This window comes from Parus major, chromosome 3 (genome assembly GCF_001522545.3).
Source record: "Parus major isolate Abel chromosome 3, Parus_major1.1, whole genome shotgun sequence".
In the NCBI taxonomy this organism is placed as follows: Eukaryota; Metazoa; Chordata; class Aves; order Passeriformes; family Paridae; genus Parus; species Parus major.
This window is the reverse complement of record NC_031770.1, coordinates 10,096,734-10,117,036: the sequence shown is the minus strand read 5'-3', so window position 1 is coordinate 10,117,036 and position 20,303 is coordinate 10,096,734. Positions and strand designations below refer to the sequence as shown.

Sequence of the window (20,303 nt, the reverse complement as noted above, 5' to 3'; positions counted from 1 at the left end):
TTGTGTAGTTCCATGAAAATGAGAAGTTCAAGGTGCAAGACATGGCAGATGACAATGGGAGACCCAGGGAGGCTGGATGGGCAGGCACTGCTGGCAGCAGGGAGAACATGGCTCTTCAGCTTTTTATACTTTGGAGCCAAACCCTTTCAGAAATGAAGATAATTGTGTCTGTCTTCATCAATTACATTCAAATATTTTCTTAGTATTTTCATTGCAACTGCAAGATGGAAGGTAGGTGTTATTTTAAGTGACAGCTGGATTTCTGGAAGTCATGCCATGGATGGACATGATCTGGGAAGACACATCTGGGTAGTCTTTAGTCTCATCCCTATCATACAAAACTTCTGTGTCCCATGGCACATGCAAAGCCTTTTTCCTGTAGTAGCAAAATTGCTAAAGTTTTGAAAAAGACACCTCTCTTTTTCATTGGGGAAAAAACAAAAATCTGTCTTGGTGAAAAGCGAGAAGGAAGTCGAGGGAGGTAATCCTGCCCTTCTTCTCAGTACCGGAGAGGCCTCATCTGGGGTGCTGTGTCCAATTCTGAGCCCCTCTGTACGAGAGGGTCCTGGAGCGAATGCACAGGAGGGCTATGGAGATGTGGTGGGGACTGGAACACCTCCGTTGTGAGGGAGGCTGAGGGAGCTGGGCCTGTTTAGGCTAAAGGAGACTGTGAGGGGCTCTTAGCAACATGTATCAGTATTTGAAGGAGGGTATCAAGGGGACAGAGCCAGGCTGATCTTGGTGGTGCCAGGCAAAAGGATGAGAGGCAACAGGCAGGAACTGGAACAAAGGAAGCCCTACCTGAACATGAGGAGGAAAACTTTACTGTGACGGTGACTAAATGCTAGAGAGGTTGCCCAGAGAGGTGGTGGAGTCTCCCTCATTGAGATGGACATCCATCTGGACAATATCCTGAGTAACATGCTCTAAGGGGACCCTTCTTGAACAGTGAGGTTGGACTAGATGATCCCAGCTATGGTCCTTCCCCACCTTGCCTATTTGGTGAATCTGTGATTCTTTGAAAGGGGGTTTTACTTTGGTTGTGGTTGATTGTTTTTCTATCTGTCAGGCAAAGATGAGCTGGAGTAACAGGCTGTGGTTTAGAACTGGTGGTATGTGGCAATACAGTATCTATATGGAAATATATACAGTTGTGTGGGTGGGATGGAATGTTTGTGCTGAAGAGTGATCTATAAAGGTTGCTTCAAATCGCTGAGTAATGCTGAAGATATTCATCACTACTGCTGCAGCAAAGAGCTCTGCATTATCTCCAAGTTCAGTATGAGTAGAGATTAACAATCTTTAACTCAGTTTGATTTGAAACTGGGTATGGTGGCACAAGAAATGGCGTTTATTCTCCCAATCTTGTGTGAAACCCCCACTCTGTGACACCCTTCTCATCCCTCTGCTAGCTGGGAAGCTTGTGACTGGTTCTTAAGGCTGGTCTCCACTGGTGTACAGTGATGAGCAATGTGATGGCAGAAATTCTGAAGCCAGAAAAAATGCTGAATGAATATAAATGCTAATCCAGACTGGTGAGAAACAGGAACATCTTCTGTGTGGTGGTGCCGGCTATTAGACTGGACCTTAGAATTTGAAAGGAAGGAAATGAAATGGTGTGGGACCACCATCTCTTAGCATCTGGATTTCCCCCAAAGATTTAAATCAGGGCAGAGTTTAATCCACCCTGAGCAGTGTGCCCTGGTGAAAGCCCGTGCAGAACACTAACTTTGCATAGTGCTGGCAGTGTGCTACAACCACTTGATGGCAGCCTTTGATTTGGTACATGCCTCATTAGCCGGAGCACAGTGCAGTGTGGCTGTAGTATTTGTAATGGAATAACACGTAAGAACTAAAGACTGCAAGGTATCTGGTTAATGTAGAGATGAAATGAATGAAACAGCAAGGCTAAGCTTTCCTGACCCTTCATGAGAGAATAGATGAAAAAAGGAAGAATGAGGTATTGTGCCGAAGGGAGATGATGAAATTCAAGATCCACACACATAATCTCTGGCTCAGCCTCTGAAATGTTAATCCCTGGCTAGAATTATTTGAGCTGTAGATTGCAGTTTATCATCAAAATGGCACTGTGTCAAACAATACTTCTTGTATGTGTGATGTTTAGAACTATCCAATTTTAATATAAAATGGTTCACAGAGCACTGTCTAACATTTTAGTAGCAACTCGTTAAGATCAGGTTATTTTTGCTTATTTATGTAGACTTGTGGTAATCGTGTAGATTTCTATTCCATAGATCAGTCTTCAGGTATTTTAGCTGTAGTGTATATTTAAGGGAGTGACCTGTTTTGATCAGAACAGTGACAGGTGATGGGACTTGATAGTAATTATAACACAAAGTGGCCAGAATGGGTTTTTTTGAGGTTGCCAGTTAATTTTTAAAATTAAGAAATCTGGCAAAAAATTGTTGATGGCTTAGAAATCCCCAAGATTTAAGAATAATGTTTTGCTGGGTTGTGCAAACAATTATTTTGAGGTTACAAAAAATATTTTCTCATTATGTTTTACAAGCTAGAATGCCCTTCAGGTTTTTCTTTACTTGCTTTTAAAGTATGCCAGTAGAGGGAGTAGAAAAATTACCATCCAGTAAGGATAAAATATTCAGCACTAAAATTCAGCCCTTTCTTCCTTAGAAATCTTAGTTTTCATACTGAAATCTGTTACTGAAAATAAAAGAAGATAAGCCCAGTTCAGATAGTTTCTGAAATGTAAGGCCGTGTGAGAGAGCGTAAGTATTAGACAAGAATGTTTAAATCCAAATATATATTTAGAAATATGAATTGCAATAGCAGGTTTTTTTTCCCCCTGAAACTTATGATTTGTTGGAAACTCAGAAACTGATTTTATTGTTATACCAGATCCCAACATGTTTTACTGCATGCTAAGTAATTAATTTCTCTGCATTTATTTTGAAAAGTGGCCTCTATATAAATTAAATCATGTAAGGCTTCTGTGAACAGCTTAAAACTGGGGGAGAGTTGTTCCATTGTCTCACAGTTTTTTTCTTGCAAAAGGTGAGAGACTGAATGAGGAGAAGGGAGGAAGTGGTGGTGTGTGAATCATGCCAGCCTGGCAAATTTGTAATTCCTCTGTGGCAATTGTTTCAGAAAGTGCTGAGTTTTGAAGCGGAAACTATTTGGGATCTTCACGTGTTTAAAAAAGTCTGTTTCTCTGTGGTGGTGGTAATTAAAATCTCCTCTAAAAATATGCCAGTATCAACAAGAGATTTTCCAAGTGTTTGGCGTGTTTGGTTCGCAGGTATATGCCCGGCGCTCTGGGATCGCAGGCCTGACTGAGCAGTTGTGATGGCTGTGAACTGAACTATGAAGGAGACATTTGTCTTGGAGTGGGACCTTTTGTGTTAATCCTTCCAACCTTTATATCCAAGCATTTCAGGATGATATTTAGTCAACGAATAACTTGTATTGTGCACTTGTGATCCCCCTCCATCAGAAATGGGTGACTGTGTGGAATAAGTATCAGTCTTAGATAAGAATTTTTATTTTATTTTTTATTTTCCCTGCACTGTGGCCATTTTTCCTCAGAGGCTGGTGCTTTAGTAGCGCATATTGTTTCTAGATTGGGATTTGTAAATGGGTACTCAGGAGATGGACGTCATTGCATTGACTGTATCTGTTTATTTGTGCATGCAGTTGTTTTCTGTACATCCAAGATAAACATGTTATCAGAGTATTTCTGAGCATGGATATTCGTGTCTTAAAATTGCACATACCAGTGAAGCTTCACTGCAGTCTGCACAGCCCAGACACAGTACGCACAGGGTATATAAACACAGTCACTGGTTTTGCTGCTTTAGAAAAGGTATTTTTCTCCTCTGGCTGCCTTTTGCATGTCTCTGTGGTGTGAGTTGCTACATAAGATTGCTGGTTTTGTTTTTTGCTGCTGCATCAGCCTTGGTATTTTAGCTGTTCGGGCTTGCACTCTGCCTTGCTGAGGTTGTGCCTCTGTGTGAGTTCTGTGAGTTACAAGGAAAACAGCCATGCTTTCAGAAATGGGCTCGGGACAACATTGCACAAAGGCATATTCTGTGCTGCAGCATCTATTTTTAATAGATGCTTGAAGTTTTTGCAACTTAGAACCAGTCATCCCTTAGCTGAGTCTTTGGTTCTGGGTTTCTTTGAGTTAAAAATATTTTCAAAACTTTACACCTTTACTCGAATGAAGAAAACTGTGCTTCATTCTTTGACACGGCTGTGAAAGATGAGACTTGTGTTTGATAAATGGGGAGTTCAAATTTGGTTTGATAGTGGCCTATTACCAGGTATTCGGACCCCTAAATTACCTATGAATTTTTGAGGACCAGGTTTGATTAATTTAGTAACATGGAGCTATTTAAATATTTAAACTTCCATTGCATTCAAGATGCCTGATTAAAATTCTTGTGTCCCGTTTTGCAGCATGGTGCTAATTAAACTTAAAATCTGTCTTTAAACCAGAAATTGTACAGAAGCAAGTCACAACAAATCTTGATAGTGTTTTGTGTTCTGGCTGGAAATGGTATGAACAGCTTTTAGATTTTTCCAGGATGTGTACATGGATTTCACTGTCAGGGTTTAAAAATTATTTTTTTCCTAAGATTTCAAGTCACTGAACATAAAAGGAACAAAAGAGTTTTTTTTAACTTCTTGTCTCCAAATTTTTTTCCAAGTATTTCTTCTGTATTTTAGAGCTGCAGATATCAGGAAAGAAAATAAATCCACATTTATGTACAGCGCCTGTGGATTTTTTTACTGAAGCAGAGCTAATGGCTGTCAAAAGAACTTCTTTCTGAGCTTACTGTGATGTCTGGCTTCTGTATTTCTTTATAAGGAGTGTTCTAAAAATAAACAGCAGTAATCAGTCTCTGTTATGATTTTAACTCAAAGTTTATCTTTCAAGGAACCCCAAATTTAGGTGGTTGAGCAAATTTTGACTGGATAGCATCGAACCCTGAACAGATTTTTGCTGTACATGTTGTGAGCTTCTGCATTCCTGAGCTAATTGGATGTAAAGTGTCACGTACAATTGTAGTATCTGTTGGTGAACCTGGGCAGACAATAATAATTACTAGGTTGAAGCTTGTTTTCTGTTGAAGCCCAACAGTATACCCTAGTTTTTGTTTAGGATAGCTCTGGTTTAATGCTAGTTTACAATTATTACTCATGGGGCATTATCATTTCAGATCTGTGCATCTACTTTTAAGGTATGCCAATTGCTGTAATTAATTAAAGTGCTGCAGATGCTGCTGGTTAAGCCAATTTAAAGAACAGAGCGTGAATTTCCAGTTATGTGAGCTAGATAATGATAATGCCTTAACGTGGCAGTCGCTCCTGTGAGCCAATTACTGCTCAGATAGCTGAAGCAGGGCTGTGGTTCACTCTCTGCCTCCATCCATTCTGAGAAGACACGTCTCCTTTTTTATGCCTTTTGCTGCTGAGTAATCTCAGTTTTCCTCCCTGGTTATGGGGTGGTCCGACTGACAGCTTTTACTCTTAATAAGCTTAGAGGTAATAATCCCAGTCCTGTAGGTCACATGTACAATATGCCTTTTAGTTTCATTTTTTCCTGTTCTAGTTTTGCCAAAACATCAGGCTCCCTGTAATATTATACGAGTGCTGATGCTGACTACCTGTGACTGAAGCACTACTTTCTGATAATTGATTAATGCATATGTCTCGTAAGTGCTTCTACGTAACAATAATTATGAGATTAAGACTGCTTATGTTTGTGGGGTTTTTTAGTTGGTTTTTTTTTTATTTACTTTTATTGTGGAATAATTTAAAGTGTGGATGGATCAAATATTAAGTTAATTAGCACTGAGATTTTTTTCGAATCCATGAATTATGTTAACTTGACAGCCAAAAAGTAGAGAAGAAAATACTTTCATTCAAGATACTCAGTATTTATTAATTTATTGTTATGTTTGTTCTAGGTAGTGACATGATATATTAATCAACAAACCATCAGGAACATCTTTGCCTTTTGTATATATGTGAACTTTGTTCTAGGGGAGCTTTAGAATTGTTGACAGTGCTTGTGCCTGTAACACTCCAGGAATGTTCATGGTTAGCTGGAATATGGAGAATAACACCCTTTTAAAAGAATGTGTGAAAACCGATTATTTGAAACTGGCATTTACTTTGAAGCACTTACTTTTACGAGTTATAAATTGTGCAAGTCTAATAATAATAAATTTAGTTAGTTTTAAAAAGTGGGGAGTGGTGTAATATGTGACATACCTGCTGTTTGACTTGCCAGTGCCCAGTTTAAAATTTCAGGCTTAGACTGGGGAGAACCTGTGCCATGAAACATTTCTGTATTTTCCAAGACAGCTCTCGGACTTGTGTCAGGTAGGTTTGAGCAGGGCTGCTGACGTGCCAGTGCCCTCAGGAGTGGCAGCACCGTGGAGAGGCTGAACCTGAAGGAAATGAGTGCGGCCGAGTTCATATGCAAAGTGGGGAGAGAGTGGAATTTTCCCAGAATCGAAGCAGAAAGAACAGGTTTTCATCCTGGATCTGTAAAAGTAAAGCCTTAAAGGTCTGGGAGGCCTCAGGGAGCCTGGGGAGATGCATGGAGAATGGGCCCTGGAGAGAAACAGGGGAACATTGTTTTGTGGTGGGTGAAGCTTGGGCCCAGACAGAGAAGGAGGAGGAAATTGGCTGCAAAGGAGAGTCCATAATTTCTGTGAGGGAGTGGAAGAGAACAGAGTGCACTACTTAGATGTCTCTGGCCTCATTCCAGAGAATGGAAATAAAGACAAGAAAGTGCATGTGAGCATTTATTGCTTTGTCCTTTTGTGTGTTCTTATGTGACCTGAAGCAAAGGGGGAAAAAAAAAAAAAGTTTTTGGAGCTCCTTAAAGAAAAAAAATTATATTTGTCTCATTTCAACCATCCTCTGTCTGCAAGGACAGGGAGCTGAGTTCACACAGGCTGGAGCAGGATGAGTAAATCTCCACACAATACTGCATAAAAATGCAACCCCATGTGATGGCTGCACCATTCTCAGTATGCTGCTATCAAAACAGGTGGTTTCTTGTTCCGTCCTCCCTGCTCCCCACTTTGTGTACAGCAGCCCCTCTGTGTGCCCATGCTGGTGTTCTCCTGGCCTTTGGAGAGCTCAGTCTGACCCAGCTGAAACATCGTGGGATTTTTTTCTGGGTGAGTTTTCTGCTGGTTTAGGGAGAGGAACTGGGTCATGAAAGCAGAGCCAGTGAAGTGCCATGGCTGGTGCAAGGCAGGAGCCTGTGGCTGGAAAAGGTGGGATTGGGTTTTGGTTTGGAGTCAGACACTGTCTGATGGCTACAGGTGGAGGTTGTTCCATTGTGCCTGTGCTCTGGATGAGGGCCATGGGGAGGGATGGGTGTTCCTGGGACCCCTCATGCTTCTCGTGCCCAGCAGGAGCCCCCAGCCTGTGCTGCGGTGGGGCTGCTCCACGTGGGCCAGGCTGCCTTCACAGGCCCGTTTCTGTCCACTCCCTTTAGTGCTGGAGGGACCTTCCTCCAGATGGGTTATTGGGCTCTTCAGGTACCTGCCAGCTAGCAGGCATCTCCCTTCATGGGGAGCAGAGACCTTTCACTCAGAGACCATGCAATAACCTGCTTGGTCAAATTTCCATCTCTTCTCTCCTGTTGTCCTCTCATGCAGCGCTGTGATATTTCAGGGGCACCCTTAGTAATCACCTGCTTCCATGTGGAACACTAGCTGTCCTTTCCAAGCCCAGCTCGCATCAAGATTCCCTTGCTTTGGCTGTTTCTAGCCTCATCCTGTGGGAGGACTCTCTCTCCTTGGCAGTGAAATTGCAGAGTCTAAGTTCATTCTTTCATTTTGGTGATGTGCAAGAAAGATACTGAACAGACTTATTTTTGTGGCATAGGAACGTTATCAAAAGTTTTATATGACCACCAGTTGTTGTTGAAAGTTTAGAAAAGAATGAATGTGTGGCCAGACCTCCTCCTAGCCCGAGTAAGAGCTGCCCTCACTGTGTATAGTTACACTAAAAATAAATCCCCTCTTGCAAAAGTATCACAACGTTCTGCCCGCGTGCGTGTTTCTGTGGGCTCGTGTTTGTTTTCATGTGCTGTAAACCCCAAGATAGAATCTCCTGGTTTATAAGGGCTAATAATTTGTTCCCAAATTTAACAAGGTGTTTAGTCACATGGCTTTCTTTAACTTGGTTTAATTACAAGTAGTTTGTGTACTTAAAGTTAGGCTTGCACTTAAATACCTTGCTGAACTGAGGTGCATCCTTTTTGGTGTTGCTCTGTCACTGTGTTTAATAGACATGGAGAATTTATGGGCCTTACTGAGGAGCATTTATGCACATGTTACCCTGTGATAGCTGGAGTCAATGACAGCAAATCAGGGCTAAGTTCTCAGTTATGACTGGCTGTAAATTTACATAAGACTTCTCCAGTACATCTATTTTTGTTGAATTTTTGATGTAATAAAAGACAAAATCTGTAATTATGATTTGTTGTCTGTCCTGCTTAATTTTGCAGTCTTTTTTAGAAAAAGTTTTATAATGCAAGTTATGTTTAAAGAAATCAAATTGTGGGGCAGAACTTGAAAATTCCTTTTTATTATATTCAATTTGAAATAACAATTGTTGTTTGTTAAGGCTGCACCAGATTGCTTTGGGACACAAAGCTCTCAATGCCCAGTACTTGCTGAGAGGAAAAAAACCAAAACGGCTGTATCAAGTTTTTTGCAATTAAAAATCTGGAAAAACTTGTTTAAGAAACTATTAGCCCAAGAACATGCATCTTTTGTCAGTATAATATGCAGCTCTGAATACAACTCTTTTTATCAAGAGTGCAGTGTTTCATATTTAATCAACGTAAAATTGAGTGCTTCCCTCCCATGAATGTAACACAGATCAAGTCTCAGCCAAAGCAAATAAAAGAATGAATGCTTTGTTAATCATCCATAACTAATTTGTGCATACACAGAAAAAATGAAATATGTTTTTGACAAGACCTTTTTCATAGGAACAGCAAGGGAGAATTGAACATGTAATGTGCATTAGTAATAGAGAATAGCAATGGGAAGATCTGAGGTGTTTGCTTCAGACGACTTCTATTTCTTGATAGTAACAGTATTTAACAGAAACCTAAGATAAGAGAAGGGTGGCTTTTTAAGTTGTTTGCCAAAATGTAATAAGACAAACCTGTGCTGAAGCAGACATAGATGGATTCTTGTATGCCTTGCCATATATTCATAAGTATTGCAGGGAACTGCCACATATCTCTGTGACAAACTCAGCTAATAGATAATACACAGTGAAGAAAATGTTAAATGCATTGCTTCTTTGCACAGGCAATATGATTGTGTTGCTCTACTGACAGTGTGGTTATGGTTGATGGGGCAGCTTCATTACAAACCCCTGTTTTCAGGCTATTGCAGCTTTAAAAAAAAATAAAAAAGTCACCCATTCGACTGAAATTTTCTATGCTTGTCAGCCTTGAGGTGAATTTTACTTTAAGTACAAAGTTAGAAGAAACCCATTTAGCTATTTCCCTGATTGAAACAAATTTGGAGAGAGCGAGGGAGGGAAGAATGGGCTTTCAAAACCTTGAGGTTTATGTTTATTGCCGAGATGCATTTTGGAAGGCTTTATGTTTATTCTTGCTGTTAAAATGCATACTATGTTGTTTATAAACATAGATTTAAATAAATAACTGCACCTGCACCACACACTATTCCCGCTGCTGTGTGTGCACAGGGTGTGACAGCTGAGGTGCCTGACATGTGTGAGCTTGTCCCTATTCCAGCTTCACACAGATGTGAATTTTCAGCTGCCTCCCTTTTGCCCTGCTTGTGTTCCCACCCTTTGCCCCCTGCTTCTTCCTGCCAGCGTCAGACTCTGCTCACCCGTCAGCAGGGCAGCACTGGTGAGATCCGCAGATCCCGTGGCTTTTTCTCCTTCCTGAACTCTGCAGAGCAGCGTGCTGTGCACAGGAACCATCCCCTGCCAGCCACACTGCTCTGACATAACAGCTGGGAGGAGACTTGCATATTAGAGCTGTATCATGGAGGTTTTGCCCCTGATAGCAAGCTGCAGGTTTGGATAATAGAAATAGTAATGAAGTGGCATGGGCAAGAGAACTGTCTTTTGGAATGGAGACACTTCCTTGGAAAGCTGACTGTTCCAGAGGGGATGTTGTGGTGAGGATCACAGCCACAGAGCTGAGGGCAGTGGTGGCCTCGCAGTGTGTCCCCTTGGTGGCAGTGGGAGATACAAGGAGAGGGAAGAGCAACAGCAGGTCCAGCAATTTCTCTGTATTTTGAGGCACTTTTCCAACTGTGTTGTATCCTGTTGTTGTTGTGTATTCTGGTGATTTTGGCACATGCTGTGAAGCTGTGAGGAAGACGCAAAAGAATAAAAAAAACACAGTCATGAGTTTAATAATGGAGATACATTCATGCTGCAATAATATTGCTGATGTGTTCGCTTTGAAGAACATTATTCTGTCTTTTATGAAGTGGTTTTTTGGCCTAACTCTGAGAAATTCCCGAATCAGTAACTTGACCTGGAGTCTCTGGTTCTGCCTAGAGGAATGTTCATGGTGTGAGCATCACTGCTCAGCACACAGCCATCAGTGTTACAGACCATTCAGCCATTTGCTCTGGGCTTTTGCAGTTAAGGTTCAACTTGCAGTATGGAAAAAATACAAAGAATCAATAATATCTTCCATTGACACTCTTGCAGGCTTTTCTTTGTGGTAAACCTTGCAAACTTTGTCATTTAACATTGTGCATTTGCTCTATGGAAGTTACTGTCAGATGATAACAACTGGTTGATGACACACTGGTATTTTGAAAATCCCATTTTAACAGGTTATATCTATGCTAAATAATCAAGTCTTTCTCTGGAAAGATGAAAGTATATAAGGTTGTTGGAGCAGTTAATCTTTTCACCTTGTTTCTTCTTTGAGGAGTTTTACATCAAACTTGCTTCCTTGTTGGAGATTACAAAGAAGCTGAATAATGTGTTTACATTTGCAAGTTTGTTTAAATAATTAAGAGTTAATTCTGGGGCCTGTATCACATACGCTTTACTGCATGGTATTTGTTTCCTCAGGACAAGGTTTGCAAGTAGGCTTGGCCTGAGGTGCAGAAACTGTTCTTACTATTAAATTGAATTCACATTATATATTCACTTCTGACCTTGAGGTATTATTTCAAACCAGCCTTTTTAACCTTAAGGATTCTGGATATTTGGCTTGAAGTGACACCAAGACAAAGTAAGAAAATTTAGAGACTGTAATGGAAAGAGAAAAGAAGCTGTAATCAATAGAAGGGTTTTTCACATCTGAAACTAACAATAAATCAGGAACCAGTTTACCCCTTTTAAAAAAAAATAAGTAAATTATTTTCCCTTAAAGGCAGGTTTCTGTTAGGGGACACTAGCTGGACATCTCTCTTGTGTAGCTCTTTGAAAGTGCAGTAGCACTTTGTTCATGGGAGACCTTTGCACACAGCAGAGGAGTGAATCAGGACGATGGAGGCTTCCTGTCAGGCGAAGTAGAGCTGATGTGCCAGGCAAGTGAGTTTAAATGTAAACTTTGTAACAGCTATTGCCTATTATTTTAAAACAAAAACCAGAGAAGAACCTGTGAGTCCCTTTATTTGATACATGACAAAATGTGGAGTTATGAGCTGCTAAGCAGTAAATAAAATCATGGTTATAAAGTCAGCTACTCTGTCCTCCCCCTGGAAGGAGGAGGTCACACAAGAGAAGTGTGTTTCTTGTACCAGTTTATGCTAAATGTTTGGGAGCTAACTTTATCATCTGCTGTTTCTCCTTCTCTAACATTAGGTAAATGATCTGTATTTCTACTTTTTGTTGAAGCTAACTCTACAGAAACACTATACAGTTATACAGCAAACGCTTCAAAAGCAGGGAGGAACATGAGCCCAGCCTAGGGAAAGGGAGCTGCTCCTGGGAGCAGAGGGCACAGTGTGAGGGATCCAGCTGCACACAGCTCCCAGGAAATGAGGGACTCTTGGCCTTTGCTGAACTGCCAGCCCTGCATGCCGTGATTTTCCCAACAGCTGCGCCTGCCACGTGTCAGCAGCAGCTCAAGCCTAGACTTCCTTAAATCTGCTGCTTTGGGAGGAAAGGTTTGAGGATGTAAACAGTCAGTTGGTGATAATAAGTTTCACTGCCATCTTCAGCTGAACTTCCACATGCTTGTGGCCCACATCCACGGCAAAGTAAAATTGCACAGGAGTTTACAGTAGGAGTTACTCTTACAGCTTTTGTTATATAAAAATGATTTTTTCTTGATGGCTTTTGCTTGCTAATGGTTGTTATGTGGTAGTTCACACAGGCTTGCACACAGCTGTACCCTGTGCATTAGTAGACCTGGGGGACATGGTCACATCCCTGGCTGCTGTGGCATTTGGGGAAAGGAAAGGAATGGACAGTCCCTAATGTGGAGTGATCCCAACAGCAGAAAGTGAATGGCTGTGAAAGGGAAGCAGAACCATTGGGGCATTAGTAAGCTCAGCATGTTGGGATCTAGACTTTGCAGGAAAGGATGTCCTTCTGTTGCTGCTAAGGGAAACAGGATAGTCATGTATTCCAGGGCTCTTGAGTGGTACAGCACAAGCTGTGGCTCTGCAAATACAAGCAAAAATTCATGTACTTTGCAAAGATACAGTAATGCTTGTGTCAGTCTGAGTTTAGCTGATCAAAGGCATCTAAGAGTAAATTTAAACCTGTCATTATAGAAGAAGAGAAACTTGCACAGCATCTCTAGAGGAAGTGATCTGAAAGAGCAAAAAAAGCTACAAATACTAAAGGGAATGTTTCTCAACTCACTTATCAATCTCCTGTATACTTCTGTGGGAGAGTGTTCAGGCATTGTTCCTACATGACTAAAGAGTCCAAGAGAGAAAGCAATTGAAGATGCTATAAATGGATACATAAAGCAGTTATCCATGTCCTATGCAAGGTTCAGTATTTCAGGGTTCAGTAGTTATCTGCTACTTATTAAAATTACCCAGCTCACCTGTAATGTTTTTCTCTGCTTTTCTTTGTAAGCAGCAAGCCCACTTTAGAAGGGGATACCTGTTTCATACACATGGTCTATTAATAAATTGCTCAACTAAAATTTTAATCATGCACATATTTTGCCATGTGTCCAGTTGTTGTCTAAGAAGCTTAATAGTATTTTTTGCTGGAAAATCAGGACCTCTGAATTTTCTTGGTGTTATTCTGCATAGTGTAGATGAATTACCTCAATTTATTAGGTATTGTTTCTTTTTCTCAACTTCCTGTCTGATGTTAATCATTGGAGATTTCCAGAGTCTGTGAATGCAGAGGATTAGCCTGCGAAGATGAATGGTTTGTTGTTACCTACAGCAGGTCAGTTGAGCACACCCACGGGTATGATTTTGGTCAGAAAGAACCTTTCACTACCTGCCTCGTCTCTTGGGGTGCCACTGAAATCTCATGGAGCTGTAAGAAGACAAAAGCTCAAGTAGCATATAGTGTTTTCTCTTTGCTTAACTGAAATTATTGTCTCTGCTTATGCTACATCAGAAACAATGTGTGGTGCTTCCAATATTATGATTTATTAATGTACATGCACCGTTAAAACCAAAATGTTGGTGTTTCTTGATGGATTCTTCAAGCTTTAACCTAAGATACGACTAGTGTGATAAATAGTTTGGTAGAAGGGCTTTGGTTTTGACAAGGGAAAAGGTCACTTTGTCAGGATAACAAATATATATTTGTGTCATTAAGGGTAGCTGTTTCAATGTTTAAAAATGTTTTGTTTCATTCCAACCCCTCATGTCTAGGGCTCCAATGTTTCTGATATGTGCAGAATTTCTTAAACATTAAATTCTCCATTCAAATGCATCATAATTCTTAATAATATTCTGGATACCTTGAACCATTATTTGCTTTTAAACAAGTTTTCAGCAGAGATCGTGCTGCCTTCATTCGGTCCTCCAAATCTCCCATCCGCCTGTCTAAATTATTTTAACTGACATAGTTTCTAATTTACTCTCTCCAGTTGAGAGAGCTCCCTGTAGCTTGTCTATTTTAGCATTTAATTGCTGTATACTCTCCCAAATTAAATTCTGTAGTGATCCATTTTGCTCTGCTGGTGAAGCAGTGATCTTTTCATCTGAGCAAGATGGTGCGTGTGGCTCAGGCGCAGGGCTGGCATCCCACGCCGGGAGAGGGAGAACCTTCCAGCTCCTATCTGGTGCTGGGTGGGGGCTGCAGGGGCAGGGGACAGCTTCCCTCCAAAACAGTCCCCATTTAATTCTGAAGCCAAAGGAGAGGGAAGCCCATTGTTTCTCTCAATGAGTTTTTAGAGCTGGACAAATTGCTTTGTTAATTATTTTCTGACAAAGTTTGCTTCTCCTTAAAATCTGCATATCTTTGTGGGCTTTTTAGCATTCGCTTTTGTAAAAGATGAAAAGGCAGTCCCTAAAAATATTATGCTGTACATTTTCCTTGTTTGTGAGAAAGACAATAAAAATTATTGTTCCTTTTGACAAAATAATATCCAGTAAGGAAACTTGTTGTCTTCATTAGTTAAGGTGTCCTTTTTTGGATAATGTTTGTACAGTGATAGCTAATTACTTAATCTATTTCTATTAAAGGGGGACCATTTGCTATCCTAAATAGTCCTAAATAATTAAGAACTTAAGTAGTTTTTGATCTGGTTTCTGCTGAATGGATATGTTTTCCTGTTATTTCTCAATATGTGCATGTGTAAAGGAGGGCGCTGGAGCCTCGGGGGTTACAGACAGCACAGCGGGGTCGCAGTTCTGTGAAGGCAAGCTGAGTTCAGGTGTGCAAAGGTAAAACACATCCTGCTGATTTCTCTGGGGGGAGTCTTTCCCCAGCACAAATAACCCAGAGGAATATACCCCATGAAGAAAACCCAGCCAATATTTTTGATTCTGTGTAACTCTAGAAGCTTGGAGGCAGTTTAACAGAAAATACAAAGTTGTTTCTTCCTTATTTGCACCTCTTATATTAACCTTGAAGGAGACTTGCGAGTCAGTTGGTAAGTGCAGGATACACGCTCTTTAAAGATACATTTTTAAGGAAAGAAGACTGCATGAGATTCACATTACACCATTATTTGTCTTTCCTATAAATTGAGAATGTGAGTTCAGACCTTTAGTGTGAAGGTGCTAATCTTTTGGCTTGCTTCCTTTGGAACAGAGTTGGGCACTGTTTAATAGTGTGACATATCTGTCATCTGTGAGCATCATATTCCCAGTAAAAATGAGCTGTTTGTTTTACAGCTGTGGTCCAGGCTCTCTGCACCGAGTTCCTTAGAGTATTTTAGTTCTGATTGGTGTGAAAGGATCTCTTTAGTAGGGAAAGATGGGGATGATTCCTAGACAAGGCTCGTGGTACATAGCACTGCTCCACATTGTTCTTGTTGCAGAAGGAGATCAGGCTGTGGGAATTCTTTATGCCAGGTAGATATTTATAGAAGGGTGATACTTCCTGTGTAGTAAGTTTTGGGATGCCTGACACTGCTCAGTCAGGAATGTTGTGGCAGGAATAATGCATGGTTGCATTACTGAAAAGGAATTTGTGTGATAAATGGGTCTGGCCCTGTATATGTGTCAGTAAATGCAGCTTTGCTGGCTTCATTTGAGTAGTTTGGCCAGTGTTCATTTTCTCTTCTCTAGCCTCAAGCTTCGTAATATGATGGTCATTTGAGGGTTTGTGGAAGGAACTTAAAATGCTGTGGGGAGAGAGTGTTGGGCACTGCTCCTTGAAAAACCACTCACAGCTTTTTGCAATCCTGTTTGCAGTGTGTGTCTGTGTGTGCTGTCAGTCCCCAGGCTTTGGCAGAGCCGAGCACAAGGTGAGAGCTCATCTGAGCCTGGCCCTGCACTCGCAGCTTGTGATTCCTGTGGCTTCAGATTGACCAAAATTTGTCATTCTGATGGCGCTGCTGAATTGCACTTCTGTTGCTGTCTGAGGTGACAATGTTTTTAAAGTCTGTGCAAACACAACCAGCATGCTTAGAAATTGGGAACTACCTGCATTTATTATTACTAATATTCTTCTGTACAAAAAAGGAATGCAGCTTTTATTGATTTACTGAGTATTGCTTGTTCTACATATTTCTCTGTCCGAATTCAGAAATCAAAGTACTCCAGGGTGTTGGCAAATCTTTCTGTTTTCTATATTAATTTTTGTTTCCCTAGCTTTGAGTTTGTCTTCTTATTCCATAGTTTTAAAAATTTTCTCTGATTTTTCCTGAAGTACCAGGATGCGTAAGTGTCAACCACTCAGTGGTCATAGTGCAGAGCCAGCCATGTGCTTCATCCATGTGCTTTGCTAGCTGGGAATAGCTGATACAGCTTAGTGTACTGCCCAGATGGGGTTATTTCACCCAAAATATGGTGTGTGTTTGAGGCATTTTGGGGACTGTGGGGAGTAGGAGGAGGAGACTCTCAAGGGAAGTGAAGCTGCTTGTGAGAGAAAAGTGTAGAGTACAAAAGCAGAAATTCCCTGACACAGGAGAGAAGGATGGAGGAGTATTGCTGTGTGTTTATGTGCAGCCTTTACTCTTAAGTGAATTACAATGATCACTTTTGCAAACAATGTCCTTTTAAATACTCTGCAGGTTTCTCAGAGCCTGTGTGACTGTATGTTTAGTTGACCCAACACAGCCATTATTCTGTAGTGCAAGAAGATAGGCCTGCTGTAGTTCCTGCTAACATGCCAAGTAGTTATATTTTTAATAATTTATTAATGATTTCTAGGAGAATCTAGGTGTGCTGTTTCACTTGTTAGAAAACTATACAGTAACAAATATGAAACAGCAAAAAATGGTTGTTAACCAATGCTCCACCTATTCTGAGTTCAGCAATGCCCATTCTCAGTCTCAGTAGAATGTTTGAGCTGGAAGATAACATAGAGGTATTTGTATTTTACTGGCATTGTATGTTCTGTCTTTCTGCAACATTCAGATATCATAGCTGATTTTATTTGCATAAAGCATCATCTTTTTTAAAAGTACAGGGTTTTCAAATTGCTGTTTCCTTATAGAATGTGCTCAGTGTTCACTATTAAGTGTTGCATTTTGTCACTTCTTTTATTTTTGCGTTGAATTGTTTCTCTCTTGTGACTTCAAAATTGACTTTTCATGCCACCCTTTCACAAAACAGGATGTGGCAGCCCTGGTAGTCACATGAATGTAAAACACCTGGAGGCATAACAGAGCCTTACACAGTTTAAACTTAGATTATATAGGCAAAAGCAGGAAAGCTGAGCAATTAAAACATTTGCACTGGGATTCCTGCTTGACTTTCCACATGGTCATATGAGACACAAGTAAACGCCAGACCAGAGTATCCTACCTAAGTGGGCTTCTATTTGGAATAACTCATTCCAGTTTACTGCTCAGCGTTTTCTGTCTACTCCATTTTTGGATTATTTTACCCCTACTAATTTAAGAGTTACCTTGCAACAAAATGTCTCTGTGTTTCTGGAGTAACTCAGATTCTGCTACAGGAAGCATGTAGGTTTTTTGGAAGAAAATGCTACTGTCTTTGTAAGAAGTTGTTATAGCATGCTCTGACATTTAAAGACAATTTTTTGGAAATTGGTTGTGTGAGAGAAGAAAACAGTCCATTGGGAAATCAGTCATGGACCTAAACATCTTGAGAATATTCTTTTAAGGTGCAAACAGTTTTTCGCGATCTACTTATGTAGCTAAAGCTTGTAAAGCTTAAAAGGAGAAAACATTGGAAAACTTCTAATGGACTTCACTTTCTGGAAGAGTAGGAGGATATTCTTAAACTTGCATGTGAAGCAAAATAAGACTTGAAAGATCAGACACTGTCTATTTTTTTTATTTGAGGGGTTTTTTTGTATGATAAATGTACAAATTTGGATTTTTGTTGGCACTGGGAACTTGGAAAATCAGCTTCTGTCTTTGGCCCGCAAACACATTATGAAAATAATTCATTTTTTAGGAAGACTGAATTCGATTGCCAAATGTATCTTGTTCTTCACAGCACATCAGGATATGTAGTGATAGGAAAATCTTCATGCTAATGGCTGGCTTCTTCTCTTTGTCCTGGCACACTGCTGCCTGCATTCTCATCTCCCTTTTCCTCTAAAGCAGCTAACACCAGGAGATTCTGTTAGGAACTGCTGATGGTCATCTTCACTGGGAGAAGTTTCCTTATTGTCTTCCTTTTCCTTATTCTCTTCCTTATTCATGTCTCTTATTCACTCCAGATAATCTGAAGGTGCAAATGACAAGATGATCATTTGTACAATAAGTAGATACTAAGTGAAAATGTAATTTTACATAATTTCAAAATTTTTCTGCCTTGCTAGCTGTGTCTAGGTTTTGCATGCTTGCAAGTTTAAGGTTGTGTTCTTTCTCTTCAGAACCACCATTGAATTGGAGATTGAGGTAACTTATCATGTTTGCTTTGACTTTTTTAGTAAAATCACTTTGATGAAGACAACATAACAGACTTACCAGATTAGATGCTGTGTTTGTAACAAGAGAAAGTAGCTCTGCCCCCAAGTACCTCTGTTTTTTGGAGTCACTGAAGCATATTGGTGTTTCCTATAGTGCTTCCCCCAAGGGACTTGGTGAGAGGTCTGTGTGTTGCTCTCATGGCATTGGGTGCATATAACAGGTGAGCCAGCACTGAGAAGGCATTTGTAGCTACACAAGGAAATAAATCCAGATCTTTGTTGAACTGGGGATATTCACAGCTGCTGAGAAAAGATTTTCGTAGTCAGACTGAGAGGAGCACATCAGAATACAGGCATGGTGTGGCTGAACAATGATTCATCTGGAAGGCTGCAAGCAAGTGCCCACATTCATGATTTGTTCTAAGATCTGTTGATCTTGCTAAGATCAACATCTTACTGTCAACATCAACTATTCAAAATATTCCAAGATGAGTTGTCTAAGATCCTGTTGGGTGTAGATGCCTGAACACGCGCTGCCGTAAACCTTGAATTTGGTATAACGAGTTATAATGTTAGTTATTCTAAAGGTATGATATAATAACAGATTATTATTATTATTATTATTCATATCTGTGTAATAATGGAAACTTCCTGATTGTACTTTCCATTTTACACATTGTCAGAACCTTGGACCTTAATCTTGCTCTTTGACTGACAACTGCAGCCAGGAAAAGAGCACTCGTATTGTTTGTGAGAGTCGCATCTGTTCAACTTGATTCAGCTGAGAGTATTTGCATATTCTTAAGTATTTCTTCTGAGAGGGCCTAAATCCTTCTCAAGTGTTTGATGCATTTTTGAAATTCATTCATAAGGTATCTACATGCACTAATAGTTCTGTATAATATTGCTGTGCATAATCTGTCAGATAAGGCCTAGTTTTTTAAACAAGGTATTCTTTGGGGATGACATATTACATTCTGACTTATTCTACTGGGCAGAAATGTCAAGTACTTTGAAAAAGGATGCTTGAATGTTTTGATTGAATTAGTATTCTTTATTCAACACAAATTGTCATCTGCAGTAAAATGTAGTCTTATTGTGAAAACATTTTTCAAAAGAATTAATGGCAAGGTTTTTTTGTTTTATTTTTTATTACTGGAGTTTTTTTTACATATAATCATTCCTTTCCTGCTGATGCTGATATTAGCTAGAACAAGAGAGTAGATTCTTAGATGCATTTTAGATTAATTAGTCAGAATTGTTAAACCATAAGCAACACTTTCATAATGAAATACAACTTAGGCTTTTCAACTAAAATTTTGGCTTTTATCTTTATCTGTTTTGCTCTTTATTTTTTCCTTGCAAAATTTTTATCAGTGTTTTTGGAAGTATTGTCAACTTTAGTTTCAGAAACCTTTCACTCTTGATAGTGCATGTACAACACTAATGAGAAAAAGCACTGCTCTGAAAAATACTCAGGTATTATATTTGAGCATGGAACACAAGCTAGATGACCTCAAACCATTATGCAGAGAAATGCATGCATGGTTGAAACCTATGTCTTCCATAGGCTGGAAGTTCCAGTTCCAGAACTATCCAGGTTTGGACAGAGCGAGTCCAATTTGCTGGGAAAAGAAATGGAAATACATTCCCAGCAGTTTAACTGGATGTGTGCTGTGGATCTGCTTCAAGCTCAAGCCATTAAAGGCATCCTAGGTCTTTTTATGGAACACCACTAATCACAATGGACAACCTTTTTTTTCCTTTTTTTTTTCCCAATTGCACTAAGAAAGTGTTCAAAATCCCACCCCCATGAGTGACTGACATAGTTTAAGAAATGGTTTTTT

The 20,303-nt window shown here is 40.0% G+C and overlaps 1 protein-coding gene across 16 annotated transcripts in view; it reads left to right on the top strand.

Moving 5' to 3' along the window:
• EHBP1 (EH domain binding protein 1) overlaps positions 1-20,303 on the top strand; it is a 207,596-nt gene that overhangs the window by 57,658 nt on the left and 129,635 nt on the right. The window lies entirely within an intron of this gene.